Source organism: Callospermophilus lateralis, chromosome 17, assembly GCF_048772815.1.
Source record: "Callospermophilus lateralis isolate mCalLat2 chromosome 17, mCalLat2.hap1, whole genome shotgun sequence".
In the NCBI taxonomy this organism is placed as follows: Eukaryota; Metazoa; Chordata; class Mammalia; order Rodentia; family Sciuridae; genus Callospermophilus; species Callospermophilus lateralis.
Genome location: NC_135321.1, coordinates 71,530,479 through 71,553,235, shown reverse-complemented (window position 1 = coordinate 71,553,235; position 22,757 = coordinate 71,530,479).

Below are 22,757 nucleotides of genomic sequence, written 5' to 3'. Positions count from 1 at the left end.
TGAACTTGCACGAGTTTGCTGTACAAAGTTACAGCTTGCTTTGCACTCATTGTGCAGTCATTGCTTGCCTAAACACTTTGACGTCCAAAGTCGACCCTTTCTGAGAAAATACACAAGTCTTTCTTGAGTTTCGGAAATCCGCATAAGCAGACTGTGGAGACTTTACTGCTATTTGGTCTTGGCAGACCCATTTATAGGTTGCTGTCGTTTTTTCAAAAATTATATCCTTTTTTGAGCCAAAGACCTTTTGCCTATTTCAACCATGTTTTGATGATCTGGTTTTGCCTTCCATACCTATGCAGAAATGTCCGATTGCACTTGTTATGAATGCCAGTATGAACCTGCCATTTCTCTGATTATTCTCCAATTACATGCCAGTTTGTAAAAACTCCAGTTAAAATGCTGTGCTAAAAATATAGCACTGTAAATAATATTTAATAATGCTACTCTGAGATCTGGTCCTTTGATGTGGAGAATCATAAAAGTATTATTTTCATGGTTCTGGGAATGGAACCCAGACCTCAAGCATGCTAGACATGCTGAGGTACATCACAGTCCTTTGCATGGTTCTTGCTTTTTTCCTCCCTTTTTATAAAATAAATTAATTTTAAGAGGTTGTTACATTATGTTGAAAGTTTATCATAGGAATTAATTATACTCTCACTGAGACCAAAAACATGGATTTTAAATTAAACATAATTTAATTCAATATTCAGGCTCTAGGAAACTAATGAAAGATATGTATATTACCTTGTTTTATCCCAGAGTGTTTTACATCTGTCCATGGTTTGAATTAATATTAATGAAAAGATGTGCAAGAGGCTGAGTCTGGTGGGAACTAACTTTGTGTTAAATAACAATTAAAATATTTTACGAACTGAGTCTGTAGCAGAGCACTTGCCTTGCACATGTGAGGCACTGGGTTCCATCCTCAGCACCACATAAAAATAAACAAATGAAGACATGCTATCCATCTACAACTACAAAATTTTTTTATTAAAATATTTTCCTATTTGTTGCCAGGTTTCATCAAAATTTTCTATTATTCTCCAAGAAGCAAATATCATAAGCAGTTTTTTTCAAACTTACTTGAACTCAACACTCTTTTTCTTGAAACATTAATATCTTGAAGAATGTGTAGGACATAGTTTGGAAAGTGATAGATATTTATATTTATTCATGAAACTGTAGCATAAAAAGACTATAATTAATAATATGTTGCTTTTTAAAACTAGAAAAAGTTTAGAGCTGGAGTTGTGGCTCATGGTAGAGTGTTTGCGTAACCTGTGTGAGTCACTAGGTTCAAACCTCAGAACCACATTTAAATAAATGAAGGTATTATGTCCATCTACAACTAAAAATATTTTTAAAGATGTTTATTAGCAGTGATTAGCTCTAGAATTAAAAATGTTTTTCATATAGATTTCTGAAATTTGATTTTTTTCAATTAATATGTACTAATTCATTTTTATAATTAGAAAAACAAAAATTTTTCAATTTATAAAAAAAAGTAAGCAAGGCATATTGGCATGTTCCAATAGTGCCAGCAGCTAGGGAGGCTGAGGCAAGTGGATCATTTGAGCTCAGGAGTTTGAAGACAACTTGGGCAACATAACAAGACTGTATCTCAAAAAAAAAAAAGATAAAAAAATGTAATGAATTATATTTCGGGAGTTGCCACATAGAAGTGAGCACGGACCCTTAGCCTTGAGCGATGGTGGTGTGGAGACTGATTTCTGCTGCAAGTGGAAACAGGTGGATCTCACCTCTGCTCGGCAGGGGAATGATGCTCTGTGGTTATTTCTAATTTGTTTCCTACTGTTACACAGTAAATTAGCACAAAATTAGTGGTTTAAATCAACACAAGTGTTTTACACTGGTGTCTGTGCATCTGGAGTAAGGGACATTTTAGTTACAGCCTTTGCTAAGGGTCTCATGAAGCTGAAATCAAGGTATCTGCTGACTTCATACTCATGGAGACTCTACGAGACACTTCCAGACTTCCTCAACTGATAGGGTTTGGGTCTTAAATGTACCCCAAAAACCCATATATTAAAGGCTTGGCCTCCAGCCTGTGGTCCTATTGAGAGGTAGTAGAACCTTAAGGGTTGGGGCCTGTTTAAAAGAAGTTAGGTCATTGAGTAGATGGATGCCCTTGAAGGGAATACTAGAATCCTCACCCTGCTCTCTCTCACTTTGCTTCCCAGATGGCATGAGGTGCACAGACTGCCTTTACCATGTGTTCCTGACACTGTGAAGTACTGTGCCACTGCAGGCCCAAAGCAAACAGGTCAGGTGACTGTGGAGTGCAATTTCTGAGACTTAAGGTTCCTTTTAAGTTGATTCTCAGGCATTTTGTTGCAGCACAGAAAACAACTAACAAATATTCTTGCCAGAATTCATTTCCTTGTGGTCCTATGACTAAGGGTCCCATATTTTTACTTCCTGTCACATGGTTACTGCTTCGTGTTCCTAGAGACCACTCTGAGGTCCTTGCCATGTGTTGCAGTTTGCTCCTTCAATAATCTGACACTTAATCATCTTTAAAGGCTTACCTCAGTAGTCAGTCTCATCCCCAATAATCTCCCTTTTAATCAAATCAAAGTCAGCTGATTAGTAACCTGATCATAGAAGTGGTATCCCATCATATTCACTGGTACTGTCAAACTTGGGAAAGTAGGGGATTATAGAGGGTACACACACACTTAGACACACACAAATATATAAATAACCCTAGTGTACACACACATACACACACATAATGATATTTCAGTCAATGTTAGCATAGTCATTGTGGTCCCATAGATTGTTATTATTTAGTGAAATTGTAGTCATCCTAGTTTATGTAAGTATACTCTGTGATGTTTTTACAACAATGAAATTTCCTAATGACTCATTTCTCTGAATGTATCCCCATAATTAACTACATGTGACTGTGTATGCGCTTGCGCACGTGTGTTATACAGGATTGTGTAAACTTGAGAAAGTTACTTCTTTAATCCTCACTCTCATATATTCTAAATACTAATATATGACTTATTGGGATTGTTTTAATGAATAATTATATGAAGACTATTATGTAATTATATACACAGATATTAGATATTTCATCTTTTTGTGAAGTTACTAAGTAGTGACTTTATGTATGGCTATATATGCAAGAAATTAAAAGTAAACTACATAGTGTGGTTCTGCAGTTAATTTCTATTTCCTTCTGACAAAATGGGTTTATTGCAATCCCTAAAGGGCACTCACCCTTTACTCAACTTTTCCAAGTGGAATGGCCCTGTTGGGATTCCCTTTCTACATCAACCTATTCATTGTTATCTGTTGATTATCTTTGTTAGTCATCTACCTCATCACATCTGGGTATCTGAATTTGTATTTCAATTGAACTCTCAATTTCTCTGTTAGCAATTACACAGAGTTCCTAATTGATCTACAAAGACTTCAACTGTATTTCTGTAGTTCTACAGTCATCTTTATTGATGTTCCAGATTTTCTTTTTCTTTTTCTCTTTCTTTTTTTGTACAGGGATTGAAACCAGGAGCTCTCAACCGTCAAGCTACATCCCCAGCCCTTTTGTATTTTTATTGTGAGACAGAAGCTTGCGAAGTTGCTTAGGGCCTTACTGAATCAAGTCAGGTTGGGTGGGCAAACATTTTATAAGAAAGGGTAGAATTTGGATGACCCAGGCAAGCAAAGGATTTATTCTACAATGTGTGTGAACCCTATGAAAAGTTAGGAATTTAAGGACTTTTCCTTGCCCTCCTCCATGTTTCACTTGCTGGAAATATATGTAGCTGCTACCTGCTGTCCCTGGCATCCTCACAATAGGAGTGATGCAATCTCTGTGCCCAGAGCAGAGATCGTTGCTTATGTAGGTCAGCCACTCCTTCTCCTTGCCACCCCATAATCAGTTATCAAATATTATTTAAACCCTTGCTCACCTGCTACCTCTCTTTGTTCACTCCCTCATGCAAGCTATTGACATGCCCCATTTATTCCAGATCATTCTGTGCCTGCTCATCACAATGCCACTGACTTTATTCATGTCTTTATCTTTGGGTTCTCTTCTACCTGGGCATGTATTCTCCACACAAAACTGCTCTTCCTAAACCACAAATCCATCTTATTATGTCACTCCAGGGATTGAACCCAGAGGCATTTAACCACTGAGCCACATCCCCAGCCCTTTTTAATTTTTTAAATTTAGAAACAGGATCTTACTAAGTTGTTTAGGTCTTTACTAAGTTGCTGAGGCTGATTTTGAACTTGTGAACCTCCTGCCTCAGCCTCCCAAGCTGCTAGGATTACAAAAGTGTGCACCACTACACCCGACTTGCTAAAAATTCTGTTAAGACTTGTTAGTTTCATGCAGGAGGCTCCAGCTCATTAGCATGACCTGCCTGGCTCAGGATCTGGCCTCTGCCCCCTTCTCAGTCTCTTCTCCTGGCACCATCTACACCATGCCACAATGCTCCTTCCCCTTTGAGACTTGCTGTGACTAGAAGCCTCCTTCCTTTTCCCCTCCAGAATTGGTCCAACTGCTATTAATACATCAAGACTCAGCTGGGGATGTAGCTCAGTGGTAGGGTTCTTGCCAATCATGCATGAGGTTCTGGGTTCAATCCCCAGTACTGTAAAACAAAAAGGACTTAGGTGTCTTTACCAGATCTCAAGTCTCTTCTGCATCACCTCCCTTTCCTTGCACCTTCTGTCCACTTTGTGTATATCTGTCATCACCTAATTGTCTAAATGTTAAAAACATAACTGTTATGCAAAGACCTATTGAATACATATTTTATCTCATTAACAAGGGAATCAAAAAATGGTTTCAAAGAGTATTTGAAAAACTTAAGTTTGTTATAATGAATGCAAACAAAATGAAATGGTGAAATAAGATCACTAAACTAACTACTTAATTTTGTGGTGCTGAGAATTGACTACAACCCAACCAAGATGGCTAAATTTAGAAAAATGATTGCTAGGTTAGATGCAACTCTAGTTAATGTCTTATAGGGCATTTAAAATATAGCATTTGGTGTCATATTATTTTTCTATCACAGAAAAGAAAATTAGCCATCTATAAATTAATGACAAAGAAATTTAAACATTCACTTCAAAGCATGCGTATGGTTGAATAGTTTAGGGGGAGGTGACTTTCTTTTAAGGATCATTTTATTAGCTTTCTGTCATTCTGCCAGACTACTTGAGATAACTAACTTGTAAGGAGAAAAGTTTTATTTTGGCTTGCAGTTTTAAAGTTTCCATCCAAAATCAGGTGGACAACTGCTTTGTGCCTCTAATGGAGGTGAGGGATGGCAATGGGGAATGTGTGACAGAGCAGATCTGCTTACATGAGAAGCCACGGAGCAAAAGAGGAAAATGAAGGGGCAGGGATCTAAGAGTCCCCTTAGAGGGCATGCCCCCAATGACGTAAGGAGCCCCCACCAGGCCCCACTTACTAATAATGCCTTTAAGACATTGTTCTTTGGGTTAGTCTCAAGATCCTGGCATGGTGGCACATAAAACATGGCATGTTTTTGCAGTCAACAGCAAAAAACTGAAAACCACTGCACAGAAAGAAAGTTCTGGACATCTGAACTGTAGCTGAAGCCACAGCCACATTCTCTTTGCTTGTGACTTTGCCGGAAACCATGGTGCCTCCTTTATTCAGAGTTATCCCTCCTTTCTCCCTAGTCAGCTGATCTTTTTCCACTGGTTTGATTTTAACACTCCAAATTTTGGCTCAAAACTCAGCATTCTGTCTGTTCCCATTCCTCACTGCTACTAGTTCATGAGTGGGAAGGTCCTAGGATTGATCATCCTGGGTCCCCCACAGAGAGTGTTTGGGAAGTGTAGGTCAGTGCAGCCTGGGTCGCATTAGTATAACTTTTAGGTTACCTGGTCTTTTACCTTGTGTACATTTCTTTTTTTGTTGTAGTTATTACAATTATTTTTGTACCAGCAGCCTCTCCTTCTGTCTAGAGACATTCATTTTTTTAGAATAATAGTTTTTATTGTTCATCTATGAAAATGGTTGAACTTAAATCCACTGACCCACTAGCCTACAAGCATCTTAAAGACAATTGTGTGCCTCATTGCAATTGTACACCCAGTGTCAACTCAGAGAGGGAGTATACTTTAACAAGAGCTAACTGCATGCCAGCCATTGCATTGTCAGGAGAAATTGTAGGCATTGACTACATTTTAAATACAGAGAAACAGAAAATAGCTGTGGCTCCAAGACCACACAGCCAGTAAGTGTTGCCAGTACTCAGGCCCATGCAGAATGATCCAGTTGCTGACCATATGTCAATACTGTCTCACAAGCTGGATATGTCAAATTTAATGAGTACTGACTTAGATACAATAGACTTCCAGGGCCCTGGGGCCCAGATTACCTAAAATGGGAGAGGGGCATCTTTCCCATCCTAGGAGTGAGAACAACAGTGATAGCTATGAGACCAAGAGGCAACACAGCCTTGCACCCTGGGATCAAGGGTGTGGGAGCATCAATGTGAAAGGTACCACCACCAGAAATACCCAAGAGTACTGGTGGATTTACCTTGAGGTCACTGTACTTGTCATTGAGACTTGGGCCTGAGAACAGGGCGATATTTTGGGAGGGATTGAGCACTGGCATGAGCGGAGGGGGGTGCACACTGCTCAGAGCTGAGAGTTTGTGGCATCCTTTTCACGTGGCAGCATTGTCACAGGTGAGGGAATCTTGGGATACTCTGAGTTGGTTTGTTTGTTTTGTGAGGAGATACCAGGGATTGAACCCAGGGGCACTTTACCTCTGAGCCACATCCCCAGCCCTTTTTCATTTGTAGACAGGATCTCACTGAGTTGCTGAGGCTGGATTTGAACTTGTCATCCTCCTGTCTTAGCTTCCCAAACTGCTGGGATTACAGGTATGTGCCACCATGCCCGCTGGGATACTCTGGTTTTACTAAAGTTCTTAAGAAAATTTTAGCCAGGTGTGGTGTAATCCCAGCAACTGGGAAGGTAGTAGGATTGCAAAATTGAGGCCAGCCTCAGCAACTTAGCAAGACCCTATCTTAAAATAAAAAAGTTAGGGGCTGCAGTTGTGGCTCAGTGGTAGATCACTTGCCTAGCATGTGTGAGGCACTGGGTTCGATCCTCAGCACCACATAAAAATAAATAAAAATATTGGAAAGAGAGAAGCAGGGTGGGGGGCGTGCTCTTGCCTCTCCTCTGCCTTTAAAAAAATCAATTAATTAAACAACTCAGGATGTAGCTTAGTGGTAAAGTTTCTCCAGGTTCAATCAACAGTAACACATAAAAGATTTTCAAAGTATCCCATATTTCTCTTAGTACAACTATTTTATTTTTAAAAGCTATACTTATTTTAAATCTTTGTGCTAATATATAGTGCTAAATTAAACCTTATTTCATTTCCTCACAGGATACATTGTTTGCAAAGCCTTTGCCCTTATATTTGACCCATTGGTATAAAATCAGATTTCAAAACCATTGTAAAGCTCCAGTTCCATTGTTGCCTAATTTCCACACACGGGGCCACTAAAAGCAGTTCCATTTTCATTGAGTTACCTCATCTTTATAGACTCATTTATTAAATAACGTGGTTGGATGAGCTGTTTTCTATTATCCTTTCATAATCTCAAAGATAATGACTGGGATCATGACCCTTCAAATGCTTAACGTGATTACCTTTGATTTTTGCCTTTAAGGATACTTATCAGGGTCTGACTTATTTTATGTTATTGGGTCATTGGGCAAAGTGCAATTCCAAGCTTAGCTTTGTTTCCATAGAAATGCAATATCTCTGCCATGACCTGAGTTAAGACCAATGACCAGTTTGTACCCTGTGTGGAAAGCTGGGGTTTCTTATAATCCAACTTGGGACCCATTGATCCTATTGAAACCCATAAACTCAAATGAAAATACAATGTTACAGGGGCTGGGGATGTGGCTCAAGTGGTATTGTACTTGCCTAGCATGCGTGAGGCACTGGGTTCGATTCTCAGCACCACATTAAAAAAAAATAAAATAGGGGCTGGGGATGTGGCTCAAGCGGTAGCGCGCTCACCTGGCATGCGTGTGGCCTGGGTTCGATCCTCAGCACCACATACAAACAAAGATGTTGTGTCTGCCAAGAACTAAAAAAAAATAAATATTAAAAAAAAATTCTCTCTCTCTCGCTTTCTCCCTCTCTCACTCTCTCTTTAAAAATAAATAAATAAATAAAGTACAGTTGTAGCCTATGTTGCTGTCATCTCCCAAATCAAAGCTATTTCTGCTTGCCCAAGATAGTTCCTATTAAACAGTTAAAAAAAAAAAAAATAAAATAAAATAAAATATTGCCAAATCAGATAGAGGTACAGTCCATCAGTTGATTAATTGATCATTCAACCAGACAGATGTATTGAAATATTATAGACGATATCAGGTGACCAGAAAATTTATCAGGGATTTTACTGATTTTACAAAAGATAATATGGTTTCATTGACATAGCCTATAAGAAATGTAACAGCCCAAAGATTGTCTCCCACCTCCTCTCACCCTAAGAATTCTCAGTAGTGGATATTCAGAATAAACTTTTCTAAACATGTAGAGGAGAAAATTCTTTATACAAATACTTTCATAAGTATACTATAAAGTATATTTCAACACCTAGTAATCCAATAATAGAGATTCATTTTTTAAATCATGGTGCTATTTGGTGTTGTTATGTGATGGAAAATAAGTTAAACATGCAGATTGTATCTAGTCCAATTTAATTACCTACTCTGTATAAAATCTATTAGTTCAAGGGCTGGCTTTTTTTATTGAAATCAGATCAGGTTGATTCAGTAGTACCTCATGGTATTAGTGTAACAGGATGAGGAAGGTGACCCTCAAATCCACCTCCTGCCTCATAACCTCTAATGCCCTGACCTGTTTCGCATGGGACTAAGTTTTATCAGGATGTGTGGGAAGTTCAATATCAAAAGCAGGGCAGTCCTGGACATACCAGATGGGTAGTCCCCTCCATTCCTCTTGTTCTTTTTAAATGCATGGAATATTCTCATATTCTTTACATTGGAGTTTTTCTACTTGCTTAGGGCTCTTCCAGGCAGTCACAGAAGCCCAAGAAGGAGGGGGTTGAGGAATCTGTTATGTCTAGGGAATCCACCTCTTGTATTAGAAGTGTCCTCAACTGCATCTCCAGATGGCTAAACTGCTGCTGACAGTGGGGCAGGGCTGGCCTGTCACCTTTGCTTTGGTACTCTGTCCTTTTCCTGTTGATGTGCTCAGCTACTTCCCTCACAGGCTCACCTTTTGTGTCCCCATGACTCATGCCCATGAATGGTCCTCTACAGGGATTTGCACTTGGCCTGATATTAACTGGCAGAACGCCAGCTACAGGAGCTCAAGGTGGGAGCCAGGTGTGTTGAGGTTTTCAAAATGCATTCTCGGAGATCAAGAAACACACAAAGAGCTGGGCACGGTGGCACACGCCTGTAATCCCAGTGGCTCAGGAGGCTAAGGCAAGAGGATCATAAGTTCATAGCCAGCCTCAGCAACTTATGAAAGCCCTAAGCAACTCAGCAAGACCCTGTCTTTAAAAAAAATTATATATATATATATACACATACATATACATATATATATATATGTATATGTATGTGTATATATATATATATATATGTAAAGGTCTAAGGATGTGGCTTCCTTGGGTTCAGTCCCTGGTTCCAAAAAAAACAGGAGACCTAGTAATCATTGTTAGTGCTGTGAAAAACCAAGGGACAAAGCACTCTAACAGTAGAGAACTGATGTGTGTCAGCACTGTCTCATAAACTTTAATTCCTGTATTCCTACAGCAGCCTTGTGTGGTAGATGCCAAGTCAGGAGCATTTTACAGATAGAGAAGCTAAGGCTCAGTTGGGTCACATGACCTGCCCCTATTTCACAGCCAGAAAGACCAGAGCCTATATTTAAACCCCAGACCAGTCTTGTGTATCTCCAGAACATGCTCTCTTTTCCTCTGCAAATAAATATAACTTCATTGGGATTTTTTTTAACCTAGCACAAAATATAATAAAGAAAATAGCCATCACCTGCAATCTATCACCTTGATAACCACAACTGATGCTCTTGGATCATCCTTTGACTTATATCTTAATAAATACACATGTATGTTCATAACTCAGTGTTATATATACACATGCATTCTTGCCATTTTTCTTTTTATTTTACATTCTTATTTTTCTCATCTTTCCTGCCTTCTCTGTCCTCAGTAAAACCAATGTGAACAATTTGGTTTATTATTTTTTTTTCTCTCCTGGTACTTACTACCTACAGTGAGCTGGGCATTGTTCTAACCACAAGCTGGATAGAATCCTGCCTACAAGAAGCTTATATTCAGCTGAGAAAAAAATAGGAATATTCTACTGTCATTTATAACTAAAAAGAACAAATCAAATATTTAAAAAAATAAAGCACAAAAAAATGGGAATAAAATCAAGTGAAAAATAAGATCATTGCCAGGCACCATGGCTCATGCTTATAATCCTTGTGGCTCAGGAGGCTGAGACTGGAGGATCATGAGTTCAAATCCAGCCTCAGCAAAAAAGCAAGGCACTAAACAACTCAGTGAGACCCTGTCTCTAAATAAAATATAAAATAGTGCTGAGGATATGGCTCAGTGGTTGAGTGCCCCTGAATTCAATCCCCAGTACCCCCCACCACCAAAAAAAAAGATCACTCCAGGTACTAGTAAATGTCGTGTAAAAGGTGAGGTAGGGAATTCTGGGGGAGGCTTCACCTGATATTCAAGCTGTCCTTACTAAAAAGTAGACATTTTAGTTAAGGTCTGAGTAATGGGGAGGAAGCAGCTGTGGGAGATAGGAAGGGGGTTTGAGTGTCTGAAACAGGAGGAGCAGCCTGTGCAAGACCCTGAGAGGGAAGAAGTTGGGGTGGCTGAGAGACAAAGCCCACAATGGCCAGCATTATGACTAAGCAACTCAGGGAAAGACAGGTCCATTAGGAGGGGTTCTGGGAGGCAGCCAGCTTCTCTCTAGGTGGTACAGGCCTTCAAAGGCTCAAGCAGAAACACACTGACTTGAGCTTTGCAGTGATCTCTCCAATTTTAGTGCAGAGAATAGGATGTAGGACTATTTACAGATGGAGTAAATAGTAAATATTGACAGTACAGTGGAGACACAAGGAAACCAGTTGGGAGATTCAGCCAGAGTCCTGTGGGGGTGGCAATAGCTTGGGGAATGAGCAACTGAAAACTGAGAATATTTTGAAGGAAGACTGGATGTGATGTAAGATCAACTCAGAGCAGGGAGTGAGCCGAGTTCATGGATTGCACCACACAAGGATGCCAGAATGCAGTTCTTCTGATGGTGACAGGTGAGCAGAGGACATGGTCAGAGCAGGACAGGCTCCACCAGGGAGCAAGTGCTAGGTCATCCGAAAGTTGACACAGCCTCATTACACCACGAGGGCAAACTTTGGACCCCAGTCTGTTCTTGTGAGGATTGATAAAGGAAAACAATTATCCAATGACACGTGTGAGGCACACTTTATTCAAGACCATGGCAATTAGTATGTAGGGCCCACTGTTCAAGTTTCTACTGTGTGGGTAAGAGATTGGGCTTATCTCTGAACACAGCGTGACAAGTGGAAATGGAGAGCCGAGTAGCTGGTAGGGCATCAGAGGACAGAAAAAGACTTGCGAGGAGCCCTAAGGGGCATGGGGGATTCTGACTAACCTCCCCTAATAGGATTCTTGCTGAAGGCAGGCCACTGTAATAGGTATCACCTGTTAATTGTGGGGGATGAAGAACCTGATCAGATGGGAAGGTGGGATTTCTTGCTAAAATACTTAGCATTGTTCTTTGCTAAAACTGGATTTTATAAGGAAGTGCACAGCTGGGCCTAGGAGGAGGTTCAGGATCTGGTGAAAGTTTGGTCAAGCAGAGAATCTCTGCCAAGCATCCATGTATCTCAATCTGCAAAGATCATGGCTTGCTCATCTTTCTCCTATGGGTAGGCTTTAACTTATTTCCAATTTTCTGTCTCTTTGCCTTTTAAGGGGGGTGTGTGTGTGTGTATGTGTTTTGGGTTTTTTTCCCATGATTAATAAGGCTGCCCATGATCTCAGGTACTCTGATTTTTAGAGTGTCTGTTGTGGGTGATCATGTCCAAGGGCACAGTCTATGTTATCAATAGTCTCTGTACAATATTTAATATTGAAAATGGAACAGAGGATTTTTAGAATGGGAGATTACACAGAAGCCTACATCACTGGGTTGGAGAAGTCGACAGATGGTGGGTGAGAGTTTGGCTTGAGCTTCTCCATTACTTTTGAAGTGGTTTCTCAACATGTTCCTATTCATGTGCAAAGTAGGACTAATTCTATGGGGTCCTCCTAGCACCTGGTGTCTATGTGAATATGTGAGCATGTATCATTCCACCCTGACTTTGGCTTTAAGATGTGAAGCTAGTGAGTTGTATTTGGAAGATAAATCCCATGGCTGGATCTCTTTCAGTATTAAAAGGCAAACTGTTGGGCCAGGAGCTATAGTTCATGCTTTAATCCCAGTTTACTCTAGAAGCTGAGGTGGGAGGATCACAAGATACAGGCCAGCCTGAGCATTCTAGAGAAACTCCATTTCAAAAAAGAAAAACAGGCAAACAAAAAATAAACTTGTATCTTGTAGAGTGTCTAAAGAAATACTAGAAAGGGACATATGAATTAAAAACTCAAGTCATATTTTTCTTTTTTTTTCTTTCTTTTTTTTTAGGGGGAAGAGAATACAGAGATTGAACCTCGGTATTTACCATTGTGCTACACACCTCCAGCCCTTTTTATTTTTTAAAGACAGGGTCTTACTAAGTTGATTAGAACCTTGCTAAGTTGCTGAGGCTGGCCTCACACTTGGAATCCTCCTGCCCCCACCCTCCCCAGTTGCTGGTATTATAGATATGCACCTCGTGCCTGGCTCTTAGGTCATATTTTGCTGAGTCCGGTTTTATTATGTGTGTTACAAATGGAATGAAGAAATGCAAAGCAAGTCAAAACAAAAATGAAGTGGATTGTAATGAAGGGATTGTGAACAGTTCCCCCTTGAATGGAGATGGAGTTGAATCCTCATTCAGTAGATCAGCATTTTCCCCCCAGTGCTTCCTGGTAGACTCATGTGAGGTTTTAATTAGTCTGCAGTTTGGATCAAGTCCTCTATCTTACCTCTGACTTATTCAGTGACTTAGGATCATTTTTCTCACCATGTGCCAGATGGTATTCTCCGCACTTGGAGTGGTGCTATGAATAAGCCAAGCTCCCACCTGCATAGAGCAGTCTCCCAACTATGCTTTGAAGATATCCATGGTCCTAGAAACTAGAGGGTTTCATGTTCCTGAGGTTCCCACATTTGCTTCTAACCAGAAAAAATGACAGTGTCCTTCATTTCCCACCCTTCCGAAGTAACTCCTATTGTGACTCATACCATAACCCTTGCAACTACTGGGACTTCACCCTTCTCTCACAGTGTGACCATAAACAAGAATTTTGATCTGGGTTTAGAGACACTTGCCTTTACCTTATGGGAATCCCTCTCTTCTGATGCTATAGAAGGGTGGCTGTTTAGATGGAGAATCAAAATATTTCTCAGGTTGGCAGGTGCTGCTGCTGCGGGAGTCTACATTCTGTTCTGTGCATCAGCCTTTCCAGAATTTCACTCCACAGGCAGACATATGCTGTGTGCCTATATTTCCAGGTATGAATCAGATATCCCCCAATTCTCTAGCTTTTAATTTTCACATAACAAGGATCTAGTCCCATCTGAATGGCTACTGGAAGTCTAACCTCTTATCAGGCCTTTAAATGTATGCTTGCTCAACAGGTTGTTCCTGGAGGTTGCCTAACTACTCTCCTTTGTGCTCATTTCTCCATCTGTGCTCTTGCTGTGTCTTCTGCAGGTCACCTCTGGCCACCTGATCTTCCAAGGTGATCTGTTTGCAATTCTCAGTTCCTCATCTTATTTCCCAAGCAGTCTTAGTTCTGAAAATAGGGTATTGACTGCAACGATTAAGAAAATATTATTACATAGTCACTTATGATAAGAACAAAAGGAGATCTTTAGACGAGGATGACCCTTGCTCACCCTGTAGAATCAATCCTCTCCTGCATTTTTTTAAAAGAAAAATTGTGAAATTCATATAACATAAATTTAACCATTTTAAAACACACATTTCATGGCGTTTAGTAAATTCACAAGGTTGTGACAATCATTACCTCTATCTGGTTCCAAAACATTCTCATCACCCTGAAGGAGTCTGGCATTGTACTGTTAAGCAGTCAGCCCCTGATCCCTCCTCCCGTAGTACCTGGCAACCACCAATTTGCACTCCATTTCCATGAATGTTTCATATAAATGGAACCAGACAATATGTGATCTTTTATGTCTGGCTTCTTTCACTTGGTATAATGTTTTCTGGATCTATCCATACAGTAGCATCTATCAACACTTCATTTCTTTTTTAAAATTGGGGTAAGATCCAAAACAGAATAAACTATTGCTAAGGGTTTCCATGGAATTAAATATATTCACATTTTTGTACAACCATCACCATCATTCATGTCCAGAACTTTTTAATCTCCCCAGCTGGAACACTGAATCCATGAAACACTCTCTTCCGACTCCACATGCCCCTCTTCCCCTGGCAACTATCATTTTTCATGTTTCTATAAATTTGACTATTTAGATACCTCAAATAAGTGAAAAAAATCCAATATTTGTCCTTTTGTGTCCTCAAGGTTCATCCTTGTGTCATTTTTTTCCTTGTATATTTGTTTTCCATGCATCATTTGATGGATATTTGGGTTATTTCTACCTTTTATTTCTTATGAGTAGAGGTGCTGTGAATATTTATGTACAAGTTTTTGTTTGAGCCATTTTTTTTTCAATTCTTTGGGGTGTATACTTAGGAGTAAAATTGGTTGGATCACATGATAACTTATTTCATATTTTGAGAAACCACTAAACTTTTCTATTGTGGCTACCTCATTTTTCATTTTCATAAGCAGTATAAGAGGGTCTGTTTTACCTCTTTCTCATTTGTTATTTTTCCATACAAATTATAGTTATCCCTGTGGCTTGAAGCAATACCTAGTTGTGGTTTTCATCTGCATTTCCCTAATAACCAATGATGTTGAGTATCTTTTCATATGCTTCTTGCCTATTTGTGTATCTTCTCTGGAGGAAGGTCTATTCAAATCCTTTATCCATATTATAATTGGATGGTTTGTGTTTTTGATTGAGTTGTAAGACTTCTTCATATATTCTGGAGATTGGGCCTGATTTTGGTGCCACGTGGCACTCACTGAGTGCCCAGACTCTCAAAGGGTCTCCACAAAGCCTTAAGAAAGTAGAAAAACTTTCCCTTCATTTCATTTCTTCCCAAGGACAATGGAGATTCTTGGTGTTGCTAATCTTTTCCTCTTCTTTCCTGGTTGCCTTGACTATATAGAGACTGGCTGGGAAAAGCAGTCTAATATCCAACCATGTTAGCTAGATGGTGAGTCTCCAATTTGGAGAAAAAGCCTGTTTGCTAGGAAACAGACAACTTCACATATAGTTTTAGACCAGATCAAACCATCCCCTCTAACAGCCTTTATCACTTGAGTACTGGTTAGGTACACAGAACCAGGGTGTGAGTATCTGCCCTACCCTCTGCTTTGCCCAACCATCTGAGAGGCAGGAAATGCTTCCTTCCTGATGCGGCTATCAGTTCTAGTCAAAATTTCAGAATTTTGAGGTTACATGCAAATTACAAAAGGCCATACTCAAATAAGCTTCTCATAGATTTCAGGAAGCTTCTGAGAAAGTAAAATATTCTGAGTGAAAGGCTGTGAGTAGCTTCCCAGTAGAACAGTGCTGCTCACAAAGCATTATCACTCACAAAACATTGCTTTCATCCTGTATGGAAGCATCTTTTCAACCAAGGTGGGGCAGTCTTTACAAATAATCCTGTTATTCACTTAAAATAAAAGGAATGGCAATGTTAATTTTTGGGGGGTACCATGGATTGAACTCAGGGGCCCCCAATCACTGAGCCACTTCCCAGCCCTATTTTGTATTTTATTTAAAGGCAGAGTCTCACTGAGTTGCTTAGAGCCTCACTTTTGCTGAGGCTTTGAACTCCCAATTGTCCTGCCTCAGCCTCCGGATCCACTGGAATTATAGGCAGGTGCCGCTGAGCCTGGCTAAAATTTTGAATATTATTACTATTTCCTTTAAAATCTCTCTCTCTCTCTCTCTCTCTCTCTTTCTCTCTCAGCACCCAGGGGTACTTAACCACTGAGCCACATCCCCAACCCTTTTTTATATTTTATTTAGAGATAGGGTCTTGCTAAATTGCTGAGTCTCGATCTTCCTACCTCAGCCTCCTAAACCTCTGGGATCACAGGCATGTTCCGTGCACCACCGGCTATTCCTACTTTTATAGGATGAAAACAATATTTTTTGGACATGTTTCTAAGACTGGTCATTGCTGCAAAGCATAAATGAAATGACCACTTAACTACAATGTATATGAGTTTGACTTTTAAAATGATGACTGTCTAGCATAATTCCAACAATAAATATTTTAAGTGCTTTTATTTCTGTGGAGGATAAGTGTTTTTCCTGAAACCAACAATAAGAAGAAAAGCATTTCCTCTAGTGTGAAGTTATAACATAGGCTATTGGGCCTCAATGTGTGGTCCAAGGAACCCACAATCCTATTTTTTTAGGAGGGGTCCATGAAGTCAAAAGTTTTCTTAATGCAAATGTTATAGTTAAAGCTTTGTCCCAGGGTTTCATAAACTGACTTCCAGACCACTCACGTACAATCAAATCAAGCCTTTATTGAAGCACACTGGTGGTGGCTGACCAGAACATAAAGCTGTTCCCCTGATCAGCCCTGAACAATTGCAAGGGCACTCCTTATAAGTCTGAAAACCGAAAAAGGGATGTTCAGGAGGTCTAGCCAATGCAAGCAAGCCAGGTTACGGAAGCGGGACAGTGCAATCAAGCGGTGGGAAGCCTAACCAATCACAGTTAGCCCAGTCACCCCAGTTACAGAAACAGAGCCCCGTTACCCTAGTTACAGAAACAATACCCCATTAGGTAGTTCCGTGTTTTTAAAGGTTTCTATAGCAAAAGGAAAAGAACATCTTGCTCCAGTCATGACTCTTCTACTTGGCATGGTTGTTTTACAGGATGAAGTCATAAAACAAAATGGAGTCACATTTGCTCCTACTATCACACAAAGAATGGCTTACCCAATTCACTCTCATTGTCTCATGAGTATGTAGTAGAGCTTTCCCAGGCTATGTGACATAAGTCAAAACCAGTCAAAAGCAGAAATAGATATGAGAACTCAAAGCCCTCTCTTCAGGCAGATGTTGAAGAGCTTTGCAAAATTTTAAAATACTTTGCAAATATTTAAAATAAAGCTACTCTTCTCACTACAATTTTTTCTTTTGGATATATAGTTAATTTTCAAAAAACTATGTTATTTATGTTAACATGTGATGGACTTATTGTTATATTATTTTATGTATTTTAATTTTATTTTTGTTAACCCACAGTAAAATTAATTTAAAAAAATATGAATTCATGAGGCCATCACAATTTAGATCAGGGCTCACTCACTTTTCTGTAGGATGTTTAATTGTTCCAACAGTATTTTTAGAAAGACTGTTCTTTCTTCCTTGAATTGCTTTTGCACTTTTGTAAAAACAATCAATTGGTCATTACATAATCCCCATCAAGATGCTACTATTTTAAAAAAAAAACAGAAAATAATGCATGTTGATGAGGAGAGAAATTGGAACAGTGTATATTGTTGGTGGGAAGGTAAAATAGTATACCCACTGGTGAAAAGAGTGGTTCCAAAAAATGATTAAAAATGGAATAATCCTATTACCCAACAACTCCACTTCTGGGAAAATAACCAGAATAATTGAAATCAGGGAACTGAACAGACATACCCATCTTCATGACAGCGTTATTCACAGTAGCCAAATCTGGAAGCAATGCAAGAGTCCATCAGTGGATAAATAGATAAAATGTGGTGCATACATACAGTTCTACCCCAAAAAGGAAATTTTGACACATGCTACAACACTAAAGCATGTGTTGAGGACACACTAAACTAAAGGAAAAGAGCCTGTCAGAAACATGGCCTGGTGTGGTGGTGCTTGCCTGAAATCCCAGCAACTCGGGAGGCCGAGACAGGAGGATTGCAAGTTTGATACCAGTCTCAGCAACTTATCGAGGTCCTAAGCAATTTGGTGAGAACCTGTCTCAAAATTAAAAAAAAAAAAAAATGAAAAGGGGGATGTGGCTCAGTGGTAGAGCACCTCTTGGTTCAATCCCCAGTACCAGAAAGAAAGAAAGGAAGGAAGGGAGGGAAGGAGGAAAGGAGGAAAGAAAGAAAAAGAAACAGTGCTGTATGATTTCACTTACATGAGGCACCTAGAGTAGTCATATTCAGAGACAAAAAGTAGAAAGCTGTTGCTAGGGGTTGAGGAGGGGAAATGGGGAGTTGTTGTTTACTGGATATAGAGTTTATTTTGCAAGATGAAAAGTTCTAAAGGTTATACAACAATGTGAATATATTTAACAGTTCCATACTATAAACTTAAAAATAGTTTAAAACATTGAGTTTTATGTTATATGTATTTGACCCACAATTTAAAAGAAATAGATTGGTCTGTGATAGACCCTTGTGTTCCATGGATCTATAAGTCTATCTCTTGTCTAATACCAATTCACCTTGATGATTGTAGCTTTATAGAAATCTTAAAGTTGAACAGTGGGTATTTTTTTTTTATTTAAGGCAGGAGTGAGATGAGATGGATAGCTATAAACAAAACCACTGGTATTGTAAATATATTCTTTAAAAAACACAACAGATCAAGTCTTCTAAGTTCTATGTTGAGGCAGATGGGGCTCTGTTATAGAACTAGAAGCAATTTGGGAAAAAATTTAAGCACATATTATTTTCCAGTGTACTCTGATGTGAATACACAAACATTTTTTGTGGAGGTCTGGGGTGTAGCTCAGTGACAAAACACATGTTTAAAAGCACAAGGCCCTGGGTTACTTAGATTGGAGGCAAAAGAACCCGAGATATTAAAGTGACACATTGAAGTATGATTTGAAATTTCTGTACCTCATTTGTTTGGGTGCGTTAACTTCCCTATACTTTCTTTTGATGTTGACCTTGTTGATACTGATGAAGGGCCCCCTTTGACTGAGTAATTCTGATCCTGATGATCATGATAATGATAGGAATGTTGTAAACATTCTAAACAACTCACTTCTTTCATCTTAAAAGCACTTGCAAGTAGCTCCCTTTTTCCAGAAACGTCTTCCTTTTTTTTTCTATAGAGTTTCCCTTAAGATTAGAAAACAAAAAACAAACAATTCTACATGTAACTTTATAGACAAGGATTCATAGTTCTACCTGATGTCTCCTGAACCTGTGTGTGGTTTGGGCATGTCATCTCTCTCCACCTCTTTTTTTGTCCTATATGTAAGTAGAGAATGGAAGCAGATGTTTATATTCCTGTCCTTTTCAGGTCATTTGAAATTTTATTAGGAAAAATTGTATAATAAAATTGGTACTGAACAGATCCTGGGAAATGTTTGTACTAAGGAATTTCCTCAAATATAGTTGCCTTTCTCTGGGGGAAAAAAAAACCTCATCATTAAAAGTCTCATGCCCCAGTCATTTGACTTCCTCACTGAATTGTTGAATATTTTGAAGACCAAAAGCTTCCTAAATCCAAAACAGTGAAAGCATTCACTTGAAAATAAAGTGAAAAGTCACATATGCCTTAAAGGGAGAAAACAGGGTTAACAGATTTTGACCTTAAAGGTTTGAAGATCCCAGGGATAAAAGTAATAAACAATAAGGACTTTAAGGTCCTTGGCATTTAAAATCAAATATGAAAGCAGTTCTGATGGGCTTTCTTAACATTTGCAGGGCCTGTGACAAGAATGTGAAGGAGGCATTTAGGTTACAGGTCAAGTAAATAAATTGTGCCATAGAACATTCTGTGCTATGTATGGGACATGCCTATAATCCTAGGGACTCTAGATGCTGAGGAAGAAGGAGGCAAATTTGAGACCAACCTCAGCAATTTAGCAAGGCCTGAAGCAACTTAGTGAGATCTTGTCTAAAAATAAAATTAAAAATCCTTAGTACCAAAAGAAAAAAATAATTCTATGAATCTTGGCAAATGTGCCTTTGTAATATAAGCTTTTAAAATGAGTTTAAAGCTCTATTTCTCCAGAGATAAAAATTGGCAAAATGTCGAGATCATTGAGTGTGATTATAATTATACATGTCTGGGTGTTCTGATGATGAGCTGGTGATTTAAGGATGTTTAATAAAATAAATGCACACATATTATGTTAATTTTTTGGCCTTCATTTCATCGACTCACTAATCAATTATGTTATAATCCAAATTTGCATTTAACTTATGCTCTACTGACAGTACTTATGCTTGTTACATCTAGCCCTACATACCTATAAATTTAAGAATAGTGTACATCATTCAGTATTGCATAATGTTTCTCAGATGCCTTGTGTAATTGTGGTGAACACCACTGTCATGTGAAATAACTTGGACTCAGAACTGGAACATGAAAAGAAGCAAGAAAATGAATGCTCAAATATTAATATTTTAATTAGGCCAGAGCCTATTGCATCGAGACTATCCAAGTGTAAGGATTTGGTGGGTGGATTAAATTTGTTCTTTCCTTATTTCCTCTCTCAAGTCCTTCCTTTAGCTGGAAGAATGTCTAGTGGGACATGGGCCCAGGGCCTTCCAATGCAGATTCCTCATATTTTGAGAAAAATAGGTCAAGAGATGTGGTAATCTCCTCCCTTGGTGAAGTGTTCCAGGCGAGAGTGAATGCTCAGGGCCACAGATCTTGGGTGCCAGCACTGAGCCTGGGACAGAGCACTGCAGGTGCTTGGGCTATGGAAAGAGGTGGGTGGTCAGGCTCAGGGCAAGGCCTCTCTTGCCTTGCTCCAAAGGAGATGGCAAGGCAGTTCCTAAAGCCAAGAAGCACTTGTGTTCGTTATGCCAAGGAAATTCTGTGTTCAGCCTGGTCCTATCCCTTTTGGTTGATGTTTTAATTCTTACAGACCTTTAGTGTTCAGGATAATAAATTATACTCCAGAGTATTGAACTGGTGTATTTTTCATGGAGGAATCTAAAATGCATATTGTTAAGTGAAGGAATCCAAACAAAAAAGTTTACATGCTGTCTGATTCTGAATACAATATTCTGAATACAAAATACATTTGGGAAAAGGCAAAATCATGAAGACAATAAAAATATGAGTGACTGCCAGAGGATGGGGAAAGAGAGAAATGAGTAGGTGGGGCATAGAGGGCTTTGGGGGCTGTGGTACCATAATGATAATGCATGCCATTGTATATTTGTCAGAATCCATAATCTGCATAACACAAAGAGTGAATCTTAATGTAACTAAGGATTTTAGTTGAATATGATATGTCAATATTGGTTCATTTATTCTACAAATGTGTTCTCTGGCATGGAATTATGATACTTGAGAAGACTGTGTTTTCCAGTCCATTTTGCTGTGACCTAAAACTTCTCTTAAAAAAAAAAATAAAGCCTATTAGATTTTTCAAAATTAAAAAAATCAGTGCATTTTAAAAATGGAATCTGCCTAAGAACAGTAGAGGAATTGGTAATAAGAATAAACCTGCAATCCTGTTCATTAAGGAATAGTAACTGTTGCATGTTGAAAGTGTAGCCATTGCCAAGGGACAGGGAGGAGCTTCTGAAGCAAGTCAATACAGTAGAATTGTGATTGTTGTGTTTTTGGCTTTGGCATAACGTTTCCTATCATTCCTATTCCGCAGAGTAGGATAAACCACATATTCAGCCACATGTCTTCAAACTTAAATTGCCCCTGGGGAATAAAATTTATATTTATAATGATCAGTACTGGTCTTGTTGTATCCAAAATTTCCATCTGTATTTCCTGATAAACAAAGGCTTTTGTTGAGGAGCTAATAAACTAGACAGAAGGACAACACCACCTAAAACACTGAGCAGTCATCACTAAAAACGGGAACAAGATGTGCCTACAGAGATGGTGCAATCAGAATCCAACACTCGGTATGAGGTATCCTAGCTTAGAAGTTGAACCTGAATCTAATAAAACTTTTAAACTTAACCACCAACTGCAGGAAGAACTATGGCCAGACAGTATTTTCAACAGGATGAGGATGAAATTGACCCAACATAGAATTTTAGAAGTTCTATGTCCAAATGTTCTGATTTCTTTATGAGAGGACATGAAGACAAAGGGTATGGGGGAGGGGAGTCTGTGCAGATGAAAGCATAATTAAAAGGCATTATCCACCCCATGCACTTCATGGAACTAGTTAGAATTCTGATGAGAACAAACCAACCAACGACTGTAAACGGACATTTTTGAGACACTGGGAAAACAGAACATGAACAAATGAGTCTTGAGGACATTGTGCTGAGCAAAATAAATCAGTCACAAAAAGACAAAAACAGTGTGATTCCTCTTATGTGAAGTACTTAGATACCTTGACCTCTGACCCTTCCCCTGAAACTAAGCCTAATTCCTCATCGCTGACCCTACCTTGACTCTTAGCCCTCTCTCAGACCCTGACTGAACCCTTAATCCTGACTCTACTAACCC